We start from the raw sequence: 13,593 nt of genomic DNA on the forward strand, positions 1-13,593 counted from the left end.
ACTGTCTCATTAAATATTCAGCTACTTGTTTTAGTTTCAGATTTTTTTGTGTGTGGACCATTTTTAAAGTGTTTATTGATTTTGTTATGAGATTGCTTCTGATTAATGCTGTGGTCCCTTGATCCTGAGGCATGTGGGATCCTAGTTCCCTGACCAGGAATTGAACCCACACCCCCTGCACTGGAAGGCAAAGTCCCAACCACTGGACCACCAGGGAAAACCACAGCTACTTGATTTTTAATGACTGCATAGTATCCATCATCTAGAACAATGTATACACTCTTCCCTTGTGATGGGGTATTTACATTGTTTCCAATTTTTCAAATAACTTTACAGTGGACCTCTGGGTATATCTCAAATTTTTTTCTTGGGCTAGATTTCCAGAAGTAAAATTTATTTAGGACTCTCATTATACATGACCAAAGGGCTTCCTGAACATTTGAGGCCATTGGCATTGCTATGAGCAAAGTCAGAGCCATCATTGTGCCTGTGGCATGTCTTGATTCTTGTCATAATGGCCAGAACTCCTTTATTAGCTGGTGGTAGACTCAGATCCAACCCAGAGGCCAGTATCAGCAGGTATCATTTCCTCAGAGTCACCTGGACTTTGTAACAAAGCACAACCCCAGCGTAAGTCGGCTTCCACTAGGTGAGGCTGCTGTAACAAACAACCCTAGAATGTTAGGGACTTACAATGAGGAAGCTTTCTCTCTCGCCCTCATTACTCATCAGATGTGGCTCAACTGTGGCTGTCTTCCATATGCCATCTTGTTCCAGGACCCAGGCTGAAGGAACCACCCCTGACTCCATTCTCATGGTCAAGGACAAAGAGACAGAACAGAAGCCCACTCTGGCTTTTAAGGCTTTGACATAGACATGGTGAGCATCACTCTCACTTCCGTTAGCCCAGGAAGGTGATGTAATCAATCCAGCACCAGTGAGAGGAAGGAGTACCAATATATTCCTCCCATGGGGATGCACCACAGGTCACATCCTAGTGTGCAGAACCCTCTACAGAGGAGACAAGAAATAACTGGGAGCAAGAATACAACTGGCCAGGGACTTCCCTGGCAGTCCAGTGGTTAAGACTTCGAACTTCCAATGCAAGGGGCACAGGTTCAATCCCTGGTCGGGGATCTAGGCACCCACATGCCTCATGGCCAAGGGACCAACGCATAAATCGAGCTGTGTGGCACAGCCAAGAAAATTTAAAAATAAAAATAATACAGCCAACCACAGCTCTGAGCCCTCAGAAACAATGCTGCCAGCTTGTAATCACATCCTGGGACTTAGCCTGACATCAAGAATGTTTGGCAGGGAATTTCCCCAGTGGTTCAGTGATTAGGACTCCATGCTTCCAGTGCCAGGGACCCAGGTTCAACCCCCAGTCGGGGAACTAAGATCCCCAAAAGCCAGGCAGTGTGGCCAAAAACAAAAAAAGAATGTTTGGCAATCAGAATCCTGTGGAAACTCCCATGCCCTAGAAAGCATCCTGGGTGGTGCATGAAGGGGGTCACCTAGGTTTAAAATACAAGAAAATACATATGTGCTTGTATGTGTGTGTATTTATGTAATATATTTATAAGTAGCTCCATTAAAAATAGTAAAGATATACTGTTATATTTTCAAAAGTTAAAAGAAAAGCCTTATGTTTAACAGGCCACTATTTCTTTTTTAAAGAGGGAGCATACTTACACTTAATACATACAAGTTATGCTTATATATGCATAAAACATTTCCCAAAAGTCAGTAAGAAGCCAGTAGCAGTGGTTATTTTAAGAAAGTGAACTAAGGGACTGAGGGTGAAGAGGGGAGACTCTTCACTGTATGCTCTTATTTACAATTTGATTTTTTTTCCTTGTGTTTATGTTGCCTCCCCTTCTCCAAACTTTTTTTTTTTTAATCTTTTGGCTATGTTGCATGGCATGGGGGATCTTAGTTCCCCAACCAGGAATCGAATCACGCCCCCTGCATTGGCAGTGCAGAATCTTAACTGGACCACCAGGGAAGTCCCTCCAGATTTTTTTTAACTAAAACTTTTAAAATTGTCTTTCTCAATCTGCTCCCACCCATGTCACACGGACTCCCCATCTGTTCTTCCTTCATCTCTCCCACACCAGGAAATGCCCTAATTCCCATTCCTCAGTTTTAGAAAGCAGAGTTCCCAGAAAGCATTGGAAAATCCAGAAGAGCAAATAGCAACAGGCCCCTGAATCTAGTTGTGCAGGTCATGCTCTGTTATGGGTGGTCAATTAAGCCCCTTGGAGTAAGGTGAGGTTGAAGGATGGGGATAACTCTCTTGCAGGAGTCAGGAGTCTTGCCCCCAGGAGGGAGCTGAAGAGATGGGGAAAGGAGATAAAAGCAAGGCAATAAAGTGTCTGAAGGAAGCTAGTGGTGCCCCCAAGTCAGTACACTCTAACGATGGAGCTGCCTGTGTGTCCCCAGCTGCCCTAACCCATGCGCTGTCCTCCCCACATCCCCATGTCTGCTCAAAATCTTCTGTAAAGCCCCCCTCTACCACACATGCTTGGTGCAAGCTAGTCCCTTTATAGATACCTAAAGGGCTGAAATTTACCATCTGGAAGCATGGAACAGAGCAGCATCCATAGGAACAGTAGCTTAAATCAGAGATAATGTGAGAAAATAATTTCCAGAGAAACAATGGAGATCCTGGGGAGTACTTCGGCTTTCTAGAAGGCATGGAATTTGGAGTTCAAACTAAGCTTGTTGTTGTTGTTCAGTTGCAAAGTCATATCCAACTTTTTGCGACCCCATGGACTGCAGCACACCAGGCTTCTCCGTCCTTCACTGTCTCCCAGAGTTTGCTCAAACTCATGTCCATTGAGTCAGTGATGCCATCCAACCATCTCATCCCCAGTTGTCTTCTCCTCCTGCCCTCAATCTTTACCAGCATTGGGGTCTTTTCCTATGAGTCAGTCCTTCACATCAGGTGGCCAAATTATTGGAGCTCCAGCTTCAGCATCAGTCCTTCCAGTGAATATTCAGGATTTATTTTCTTTACTGGTTTGATCTCCTTGCAGTCCAAGTGACTCTCAAGAGTCTTCTTCAGCACCACACAGTTCAAAGCGTCAATTCTTTGGTGCTCAGCCTTCTTTACAGTCTAGCTCTCACATCCAGTCCACATGACTGGATGGACCTTTTTTGGCAAAGTAATGTCTCTGATTTTTAATATGCTGTCTAGGTTTGTCATAGCTTTTCTTCCAAGGAGCAAGCATCTTTTAAGTCCACGGCTGCAGTCACCATCTACAGTGATTTCAGAGCCCAAGAAAATAAAGTCTGTCACTGTTTCCTTTGTTTCCCCATCTATTTGCCATGATGTGATGGGGTCAGATGACATGATCTTCCTTGGTTTTCAGTGTTGAGTTTAAAGTCATCTTTTTCACTCTCCTCTTTCACCTTCATCAAGAGTTTCTTTAGTTCCTCTTTGCTTTCTTCCATAAGGGTGGTGTCATCTGCATATCTGAGGTTATTGATATTTCTCCCAGCAATCTTGATTCCACCTTGTGCTTCATCCAGTCTGGCATTTAGAGTGATATACTCTGCATAGAAGTTAAATAAGCAGGGTGATAATATACAGCTGTGAAGTACTCCTTTCCCAATTTTGAACCAGTTCATTGTTCCAAGTCCAGTTCTAACTGTCTGTGTCCGGTTCTAACTGTCCCTTTTTTGTTGTTGCTGTTTTAATTTGAGATTCCCATATGTCATTAAGAATTGCAAATTAAAACAATAAAAGGGACTTCCATGGAAGTCCAGTGATTAGGACTCTGAGCTTCCACTGCTGGGGGCCCAGGTCTGATCCCTGGTTGGGATCATGGCTGATCCCACAAGCCATGTGATGCAGCCAAAAATTATAATAAATAAATAAAGAGATATGACTACACACCAAATAGAATGACCAAAATCCAAAACACTAATACTACCAAATGCTGGCAAGATTGTGGAGCAGAGGGAACTCTCATTCACTGTTTATGTGAATGCCGCATGGTACAGCCACTTCAGAAGAGAGTTTGTCAGTTTTGTGTAAAACTAACATACTTAGCATGCAATCCAGTAATCATGCTTCTTAGTATTTGCCCAAATGAATTGAACATTTGTGTCCACACAGAAACCTGCACATGGATATGTTTTACAGCTTTTTTTATATTTGCCAATATTTGGAAGCAACCAAGAGGTCCTTCAGTAGGTAAACAGATAAACAGTCTCTTCCTTTGTCCAAACAAATATTATTCAGTACTAAAAAGAAATACACTACAAAGCCACAGAACAAGAACATTAGGTGAGAAATTAGGTAAGCCTGAATAAACTCCATAGATTTGTTAACAGTAGTTGGTCAATATAAATTTTCTGGGTTCAGTAATTATATAATGATTATGAAAGAAGTTTCTATTGGAAGAAACTGGGAAACAGGCATAAGAATGTCTCCATATTATCTTTGTAACTTGAAGTTTAAAATTATTTCAAAAAAATTTTTAAATTAAAGCAATGACAATAAAAAAAGCTACAATGAAACACACCATGCGGGAAGCCAAAAGACACATGGCAAACTGTAGGGAAGGAGGCTTGCAATTCATATCACAGACAAAGGTCAAACCTGCCTAATACAGAAGGAGCTTCTAGAAGACTATCAATAACCCCAAAGAGAAAAATGAGCAAATAATTCAAAGAACAGAAATACAAATGACTTTTAAATGTTAAAAAAAAAAAGATTGTCAATGTGATATTCAAATCAACTATACTTCAGTAAATAATAATAACAAATTTTTAAAATTAAATTTAAACGATCATCAGACTCACAAGAGAAGTGCAAATTAAAGCTACAGACACCAATTTTCACCTATTGCATTGGCAAAACTCCAACAAGTTGATAATATACATGCAGTTGTCGAGGTTGTGGGGAAAGAGGAAACTTCACACATCCTTCACAATGGTGTAAATTGGTACAGCCCCTCTGGGAAAGCAATTTGGCAGCATCTTCAAAATTAAGAGAAATCCTTTGACCCAGCAGTTCCACTCTGACACTCCAGATTGATCTGTACACATCCAAATGACCACTTGGACAAGGGCATGGGCCACACTGCCACACTGTATCAGTTCAGTTCAGTTCAGTCACTCAGTCTAAATCGGATAAACTCATCAATAGAGGACTAGTTAAATAAATAAGGTGCCTCCATAATAGAATATCATATACATATATACACAACCATGAAAATGAATGAGAAAACTCTCCATCTACTAATAAAGAAAGATCTCCAAGGTATGCCAATAATTAGCAAGAAAAAAATGTTGCAGAAATAGTAAACTATATTCTGTGTAAAAAGAGAGGGATAAGAATCCATATTTATTTGCTTGTATTTTCATAAAGAAACACTGGAAGGATATATAAGAAACTAAACACAAGGTTTCAGAGGATAGGAAAGATGGTAGAAATAGCAGATGCAAAATAAGGAACAAAGACAGACTTTTAACAGCGACTTATATTTTTGGATTATGAGCCATTTAAATGTATCACTTATTCATAATATTAAATTTAAAACTATTTTAAATAGTTTTAAAGGGCAATTTTTGTACAAAGAAGGAGTGATTATGAATAAAAACAAAATTATACCCCAAATGAACTTCCCTGATGGTCCATTGGTTAAGAATCCTCCTGCCAGTGCAGGGGACATGGGTTTGATCCCTGATCTGGGAAGATCTCACTTGCCTCAGAGCAAGTAATCCCATGGGCCACAACTACTGAGCCGGCATTCTAGAGCTCTCACTCTAGAGAACCACAGCTACTCAGCCTGAGTGCCTAGAGCCCTGGCACTGCAACAAGAGAGCAGCCCCCACTTGCTGCAACTAAAAACAGCCTGGACACAGCAACAAAGACCCAGTGCAGCCAAAAATAAAATAAAAATAAATTACATCCTGGAATGAAAGATGTATTTTAAACTTTATGAGAATCTACTATAGGCCACAGGAAACTCTACTCAGCACTCTGAGGTCACCTAAATGGGAAGGAAATCCAAAAAAGAGGGGCTTCTGTGGTGGTTCAAATGGTAAAGAATTTGCCCGCAATGCGGGAGACCTGGGTTCGATCCCTGGGTTGGGAAGATCCTCTGGAGAAGGGATAGGCTACCAACTCCAGTATTCTGGTCTGGAGAATTCCAAGAATTGTATAGTCCATGGGGTCACAAAGAGTTGGACATGACTGAGTGACTTTCACTCACTCACTCGTGTATACGTAAAGCTGAGTCACTTTGCTGTACAGTAGAAGCTAACACAATATTGTAAAACAATTATACTCCAATAAAAATTTTAAAAAACCTTACGTCAGCAAGACAAAAGGAGTGCACAAGCCTCAAACATTTCAAGATAACTTAAGTCCTACAGTAGTAACATAATGTGAATTAAAGCAAAAAGATGAATATAGCCAAGAGTTGGATGCCAGAGAACTAACTAGACCAACAAACTATGGGAAATTGTAATATATATTTTATTTTTATTCTTGCCATGTTACAATGGAAAAGGTAAAGCTTTTGCTAGCCTGTTCATTACGTGGAAGAAAGGAAAGAGGGAGTGGGAAAGAGGGGAAAGGCAGGGAAGGAAATGAGGAAGGGCCAAAGGGAAGACCAATGATTCCAGAGGTAGGAATGTAAATAGGTGAATGTTTTTTGCACAATAATTTTGTAATATCTATAAACACTTTTAACACACATGTCCTTTGACCCAGAATTCCCTTTTCTGGGAATTTACTCAACAGATATATTCCCACAGGTGTATAAAAGATGATTAATGTGCCATATAAAGATTTTTATGCAGCATAGTTTATAGGGCAAAATAAATGTTCACCAACAGAAAACTAGTTAAATGATGAGGTGTCCCAAAACACAACCCTCTACAGAATGAAGTCTATACAGAAACAAAAAGATGGGAGACTTCCATGGTGGTCCAGTGGTTAAGAATCCACCCTCCAACACAGGGGACTTGGGTTTGATCCATGGTCAGGGAACTAAGATTCCACATGCTGTGGGACAACTAAGCCCATAGGCCACAACTACTGAGTGCTTGCACCTCAACTAGAGAGCCTGTGCATCACAACTAAGACCGAACGCAGCCGAAAGTAAATAATTTTCTAAAATATCAAAAAGATGGCTATGATGTTAGCAGTGAAAAAAGTTGCAGCATAGAAAACACCATAATTCTATTTGTTTAAAGTTGAAATATGATTAAGGACAAGCATGTCTATAAAATATGTCTGGAAGGATCCAGTGGCATCTGCCAATGATGAGTTAGGGTTAGGAGTGACACCAAGAATGGGGACAAGGAGAAGAGATGGGGAAGACCGATTAGAAAACATTAGTCTTTTGAACAGATTGTGTTAGATTCTTGAGATTCCCTTGGACAGCAAGATCAAACCAGTCAATCCTAAAGGAAATCAACCCTGAATATTCATTCATTGGAAGGACTGACACTGAAGCTGAAGCTCCAACACTTTGACCACCTAATGCGAAGAGCCAACTCATTGGAAAAGACCCTGATGCTGGGAAAGATTGAGGGCAGGAGGAGAAGGGGGCGACAGAGGATGAGATGGTTATATGGCATCACCTAATCAACGGACATGAGTTTGAGCAAACTCTGGGAGATAGTGAAGCACAGGGAAGCCTACCATGCTGCAGTCCATGGGGTCACAAAAAGTTGGACATGATTTAGCAACTGAACAATATTCCACATATTACTTTGTTTTCATTATAGGAAAATACACATAATACAAAATTTCCACTTTTAAATGTACAGTTCAGTGGCATTAAATACATTCACAGTGTTATGCAATTATCATGATTATCAGCACGCTTCATCTTCCCAAAATGAAACCCTGTACCCATTAAACAATAACTCCTCACCTCTTCTGGCCCTCAGCCCCTGGAAACCACACTCCTGTTTTCTGTCTTTATAAATGTGCCTATTCTGTGTACTGCATGTAAATGGGAACATACAATATTTGTCCTTTTATGTCTGGCTTATTTCTCTCATAATTTGTTCAGGGTTCATCCACATTGTAGCATGTGTCAGAATTTTATCCCTTTTTTGTACTGTAAAACTTTATTTATATGAACAAGCCTGAGGACTTTAACACCTTTTTCCCCTAAAGTGGATTTGTAGCATTATATCAGTTTCAGGAGTACAATATAGTGAGTCAATATTTTTATAGATTATTCTCCACTTAAAGTTATTACAAAATGTTGGCTATATTCCCTGTGTTATACATAACATCCTTGTACCTTATTTATGTCATACTTAATAGTTTGTACCTCTTAATTCCCTACCCCTATTTTGCCACTCCCCACTAGTAACCACTTGTTTGTTCTCTGTATCTAAATCTGGTATCTGAATCTGTTTTTGTTTTGTTATATCTACCCATTTCTACTTTTTAGATGCTGGAATTTGACCCCTTTGTATGGATGAATAGCATTCCAATACAGGGATATGCCACATTTTGTTTATCCATTCATCTGTTCATGGATAATTGGGTGTTTCCACCTTTTGGCTCTTATGAATGACGCTGCTATGAAGATGTGTAAATACCTAGATAAGTATATCAGCAGATGAATCTATTTAAGTCCCTGGGCTTCCCCAGTAGCTCAGCCGTAAAGAATCTACCTGCAATTCAGGAGCTGCGAGTTCAATCCCTGGGTCAAGAAGATCACCTGGAGAAGGACATGGCAACCCACTCCAGTATTCTTGCCTGGGAAATTCCATGGACAGAGGAGCCTGGTGGGCTACAGTCCATGGGACTGCAGAGTCCCACACGACTTAGCGACTGAGCACACACTTTACAGCCAGATTGGCCTTCATGCTCTGCGGGTCGGCTGGGTATTTACTCTCCCTACAGGGATAGACGCAGGAGGATAGACGGGGAGGAAGGAAAACCCAGAGCGTCTGCGCAGGGCTTGCTGGGACCCTTTGGGTATGAGAGGTGGGTGAGAGGCTACCCTTCTGGCCTCTCCATCCGGCCTCTTTTCCAAGTTACCCCACACAGCCGTTGCTCCATTCTCCTGCCTGGACCCATTCTGCAGACGAAGCTGGAGACTGTCAAAGCCCAGAAAACAGCTTGTCAACAACCGGCTTCCACCCTTTCTTCCCCTCTCCCAGCTCACCTTCCCCTCTCATCACCCCATCTCCCCAAACACTTCTGCCTCCTGTTCCTTGAAATCACCCCCACTTCTTCCTGTCCAGGCCAGGCTTTCATCAGCCCTCCCAGATGTGGCATATCCCTATAATGGAATACTAAGCCCGAGCCTACATGGTGCAGATACTGAAGTCTGCACACCCTAGAACCTGAGCTCTGCAGCAAGGGAAGCCACTGCAGTGAGAAGCCCGCACACAGCAACCATCACCCAGCACGGCCAAAAGTAAATAAAACAAAAAGCAAATAAGACATCTGTGTCTCATCCCTCTTTGGGCTGGCTTTTTGTTGGGTCTTACTGATAAACCAACGCAAATAACAGTGTCTAGAGTTTAATGGGTTCGCAATTTTAATGTTTTCCTTTGCATGAAGATCCTGTACTAACCCAGGCTGCTAAAACTGTACTAAAGTAAAGAGAGCTTTCTGGGACCCTGGAATCACAGAATCCTGGTGCTCACCAAAATGTGTGCATTCATTTCCTTTTCACAGGCCTCCCTCTCTCCCCATGACTCACTCTCTCTCCACCTTCCTTCTTTTCAGCTCTGCCCTCTGTCCCAGGCAACCAGACCAGAGGACCCTGCTATCTGTCCCCAGGGTGGCCAGGGGTAAAGCCACAGGGTTGGGGAGAAAATGAGCCCTATCTCTGGGGGTTAGATGGCCCAAGCATCTGATATCTGGGGGAGCGCCAAGAGACTGAAGCTTTGGAGGGAGAGCAAAAGTGGGCTTGGGCACAAGAGGTTAAGGGGGGAAATAGTCAAGGCTGGCTCTGACCATAGCCCCTAGGTTGGGTGCAGGAGTGAGGGAGGCAGACGGGTCAAGCAGGTCCGCAGCAGGAAGGAAGAAGCTGGAATGATGGAGGGATGGAGCCGGCAACAGAGGTAGAGTGTGAACCAGGGCTGGACCAAAGCAGGAGAAGCTAGGTGGATACAGACCATTGGGGGAAGGGCTCCTGAGATCACTGTTGCAGCCTTCCTGCAGAAGCCAGAGAGCAAGTTCAGGCTTGCTGGTCTCTAGCAACAAAGCCAGCATTGCAACCTCAGCAGAAAAGGGCATTGATGAGAAGGTGGAATGAAGCAGAAGACTGAAGCCGAAGAAACAAAAAGTAGAAAGGTTAGAGTAAGGGACCCAGGGAGCCAGAACTGAGCTGACATCTATCAGAGTGCCTTCTAGCGTGAGTCAACACCAGCCACATTTCTCTGGTTCTACCATCACCTCATGCAGGAGTCAAAGTCCAGGAGAGAAGCTCTCATTGGCCCAGATGGAGTCACGTGGCCTCACGCTTTGGCTAGTGATGATTGCTTTTCTAGATGCCACCTGACCTTGGACGTGTATTTCCCTAGAAGGAGATGGGGCTGCCACATCCAGAATAAGAAGTGAATGCTGAGAGGTCAGGCAACCAAAAATCTTCATGTCATTTTGACAGTGGAAGGACCAACCTCCAAATCTATCCCTAAAATTAAGAATTTGAATTGCTTGGTTGTTATCCAAATGTCCAAACGGTATTGTGCCAAATTGCCAAATGAGTCCCAACCACTTCCTCTAATTTGGCCGTTTCATCAGGTCTTGTAGCTCCAGGTAATGGCAGTCAGTCACAATGGAATAAGAAATGTAAAGCTCTGTTGTTGTTGTTTTTGTTTACTTAGTTGAGTCTGACTCTTTGTGACCCCCATGGACTGTAGCCCTCCAGGCTCCTCTGTTTATGAGATTCTCCAGACAAGAATCCTAGAGTGGGTTGCCATTTCCTACTCCAGGAGATCTTCCTGACCCAGGGATGGAACCCACGTCTCCTACCTTGACAGACAGATTCTTTACCACTAAGCCACCAGAGAAAGCTCTGTGCATATAGTTACTGTTTAGGTTGTGACATTTCTCACTAGATTTCCTGCCAAGTCTCATTCAGGTTTCCATATCTACCCACAAAGCATATGGCACCCTCGATGAAAGCAGCCCTTGGGAGGCCCACCCAGCTCACTATCACTTCACACCCCAGGGTGTGAAGGGCCAGAATTCTTGCCCAACTGGACCAAGCCATGTCCCTCCTTACACAGGGGAGTGGTAGACAAGCACAGGCTACAACATCATTTGAATTCTGAAAGACTGACAACAATTAAATGTCCATCAGGAGACAATGTATGAAATTATTCATAGATTGTTGACTATTTCCTGGAGATGGGCTTGGCAACCCACATCAGTATTTTGCTTGGAGAATCCCATGGACAGAGGAGCCTGGCAGGCTACAATCCATGAGGTCACAGAGTTGGACATGACTGAGCAACCAGGCACAGCACATTGAATATTTGGCCACCAAAAAGCAACAAGTAGTTCTCTGTTTGTATTGAAACAGAACAATCTAAAGCTATGCTATTAGAAGCAAGGTGGCAAATGTACGGAGTATGACACTGCTTTGTGTAAAAAATGCACACTACTTTGTTTCCTCTCATATGTGTATGTGGCAGGAACAAAATTATAAAAGTATAAGCATTCAGAGCTTCCCCGGTACACCATAAGGAAGAAGACAGCTCTACAAAGGCAGTAGAAAAGGGATGAACAAGCTGGAGAGTCAAGGAGAATCCAGGTAGTCTGGATTGCCTGCAATAATGTTGCACCCCATTCTTAAAGAGTTTCTCAGGGTGGTACTGAGGGACTTCCCTGGTGGTTCAGACAGTAAAGAACCTGCCTGCAATACAAGAGACCTGGGTTCGATCCCCAGGTCGGGAAGATCCCTTGGAGAAGGGAATGAATGGCTACCCACTCCAGTATTCTTGCCTAGAGAATCCCATGGACAGCGGGGCCTGGCGGGCTACAGTCCATGGGGACATGACTGAGCGGCTAACGCTTTCACCTTCACGGGGAGTTATTGTAGAGGCAAATTTCATTTCTTTGGTCCATTCAGCATCTAAACTTCTATCTGTGAGACAGAAGCTTATTTGTTTATTTATTTATTTGGCTGCACTGGGTCTTAGTTATGGCATGTGGTATCTAGTTCCCTGACCAGGGGTCGAACCCAAGCCCCTCTTCATTGGGAGTGCAGAGTCTTAACCACTGGGCCACCAGGGAAGTCCCAAGAACCCCCTCTCTAGAAGGCAGAATCCCAGGAATTCCCTGGCCGTCCAGTGGTTAGAACTCTGAGCTCTCACTGCTGAGGGTCCATGTTCAGTCCCCTGGTCAGGGAACTAAAATCCCACAAGCCTTGCAGTGAGGCCAAATAAATAAAGAAATAAAAATTTTAAAAAATAGAAGGCAAAATCCTCTATATAAGAGAAGCAGGAGAGGCCAGAAGCTCACTCTCCCAATTCATCTTGCAGGTAAGGTATGAACCCGTGGCTCCACCAAACAGACTCATCCAGAGTTTTAATCAGAACTTAGGAACATAAGGCAGCCGGGGTGGCAGGACGTTCACTCTCCAGGGTGGCAGTTGCAACAGGGTCCAGAGTGGGCATTAGTGATGTTGTCAGCCATAGCCAATGTGGCCAGCCATAGTCCTTGTCCGTCATCATGGTATTATAACCAGAACAATTCTGGGACATGACCTGGGAATTGGTCTCACCTGCAGATCCTCCCAGCTGCGAGCTATTCAGAGATGACATGAGCCCCCAGTATTGTCTAGTATAATAGAAAACAATGATTTCTGTTGCTTCTAGTAAAGAATCCTGACTGAGATGCTTGCTTGTGTGGATGCTGTGAGCCTCTCTCTGTAGTGCTCTCAAGAGAGCTTCAGTAAAGCCTAGCAAAGACCTAGACAATTTTGGAAAGTGAAACCAAGGACTTCTCTGGTGATCCAGTGGCTAAGACTCCGCCCTCTCAATGCTAGGCGCCTGGGTTCAATCCCTAGTAGGGGTACTAGGTCCCACATGCCACAACTGCAAGTTCACATGCCACAGCTAACGACTGAATGCCACAATGAAGATCAAAGATCCTGCATGCCACAACTAAGATTCAGCACAGCCAAATAAAGAAATATTTTTTTTAAAAAGTGAAGCCATATGTTCTTATGGACATATCACTGTTCTAAGGCAAGAACATGGAGGCCCAACTTTTTTTATTTTTATTTTTTAACACCAAAAACAGTTTGTATTGAGATATAGCTGATGGACAATGTTGTGATAGTTTTAGGTGAACAGTGAAGGGACTCAGCCATACATATACATGTATCCATTCTCCCCTATACCCACCTCCCATCCAGGCTGGCTCATAACACTGAGCAGAGTTCCATTTGCTATACAATAAGTTTTTGTTTGTCATCCATTTTAAATATAGCAGTGTGTATATGACCTTCCCAAAGTCCTTAACTATCCCTTCCCACCGGCAACCATGAGTTCATTTTCTAAGCCTGTGAGTCTCTTTCTGTTTTGTAAGTTCATTTGTATCATTCCTTTTTAGATTCCACATGTAAGTGATGTCATATG

The sequence above is a fragment of the Cervus canadensis genome, chromosome 5, assembly GCF_019320065.1.
Source record: "Cervus canadensis isolate Bull #8, Minnesota chromosome 5, ASM1932006v1, whole genome shotgun sequence".
NCBI classification, from domain to species: Eukaryota; Metazoa; Chordata; class Mammalia; order Artiodactyla; family Cervidae; genus Cervus; species Cervus canadensis.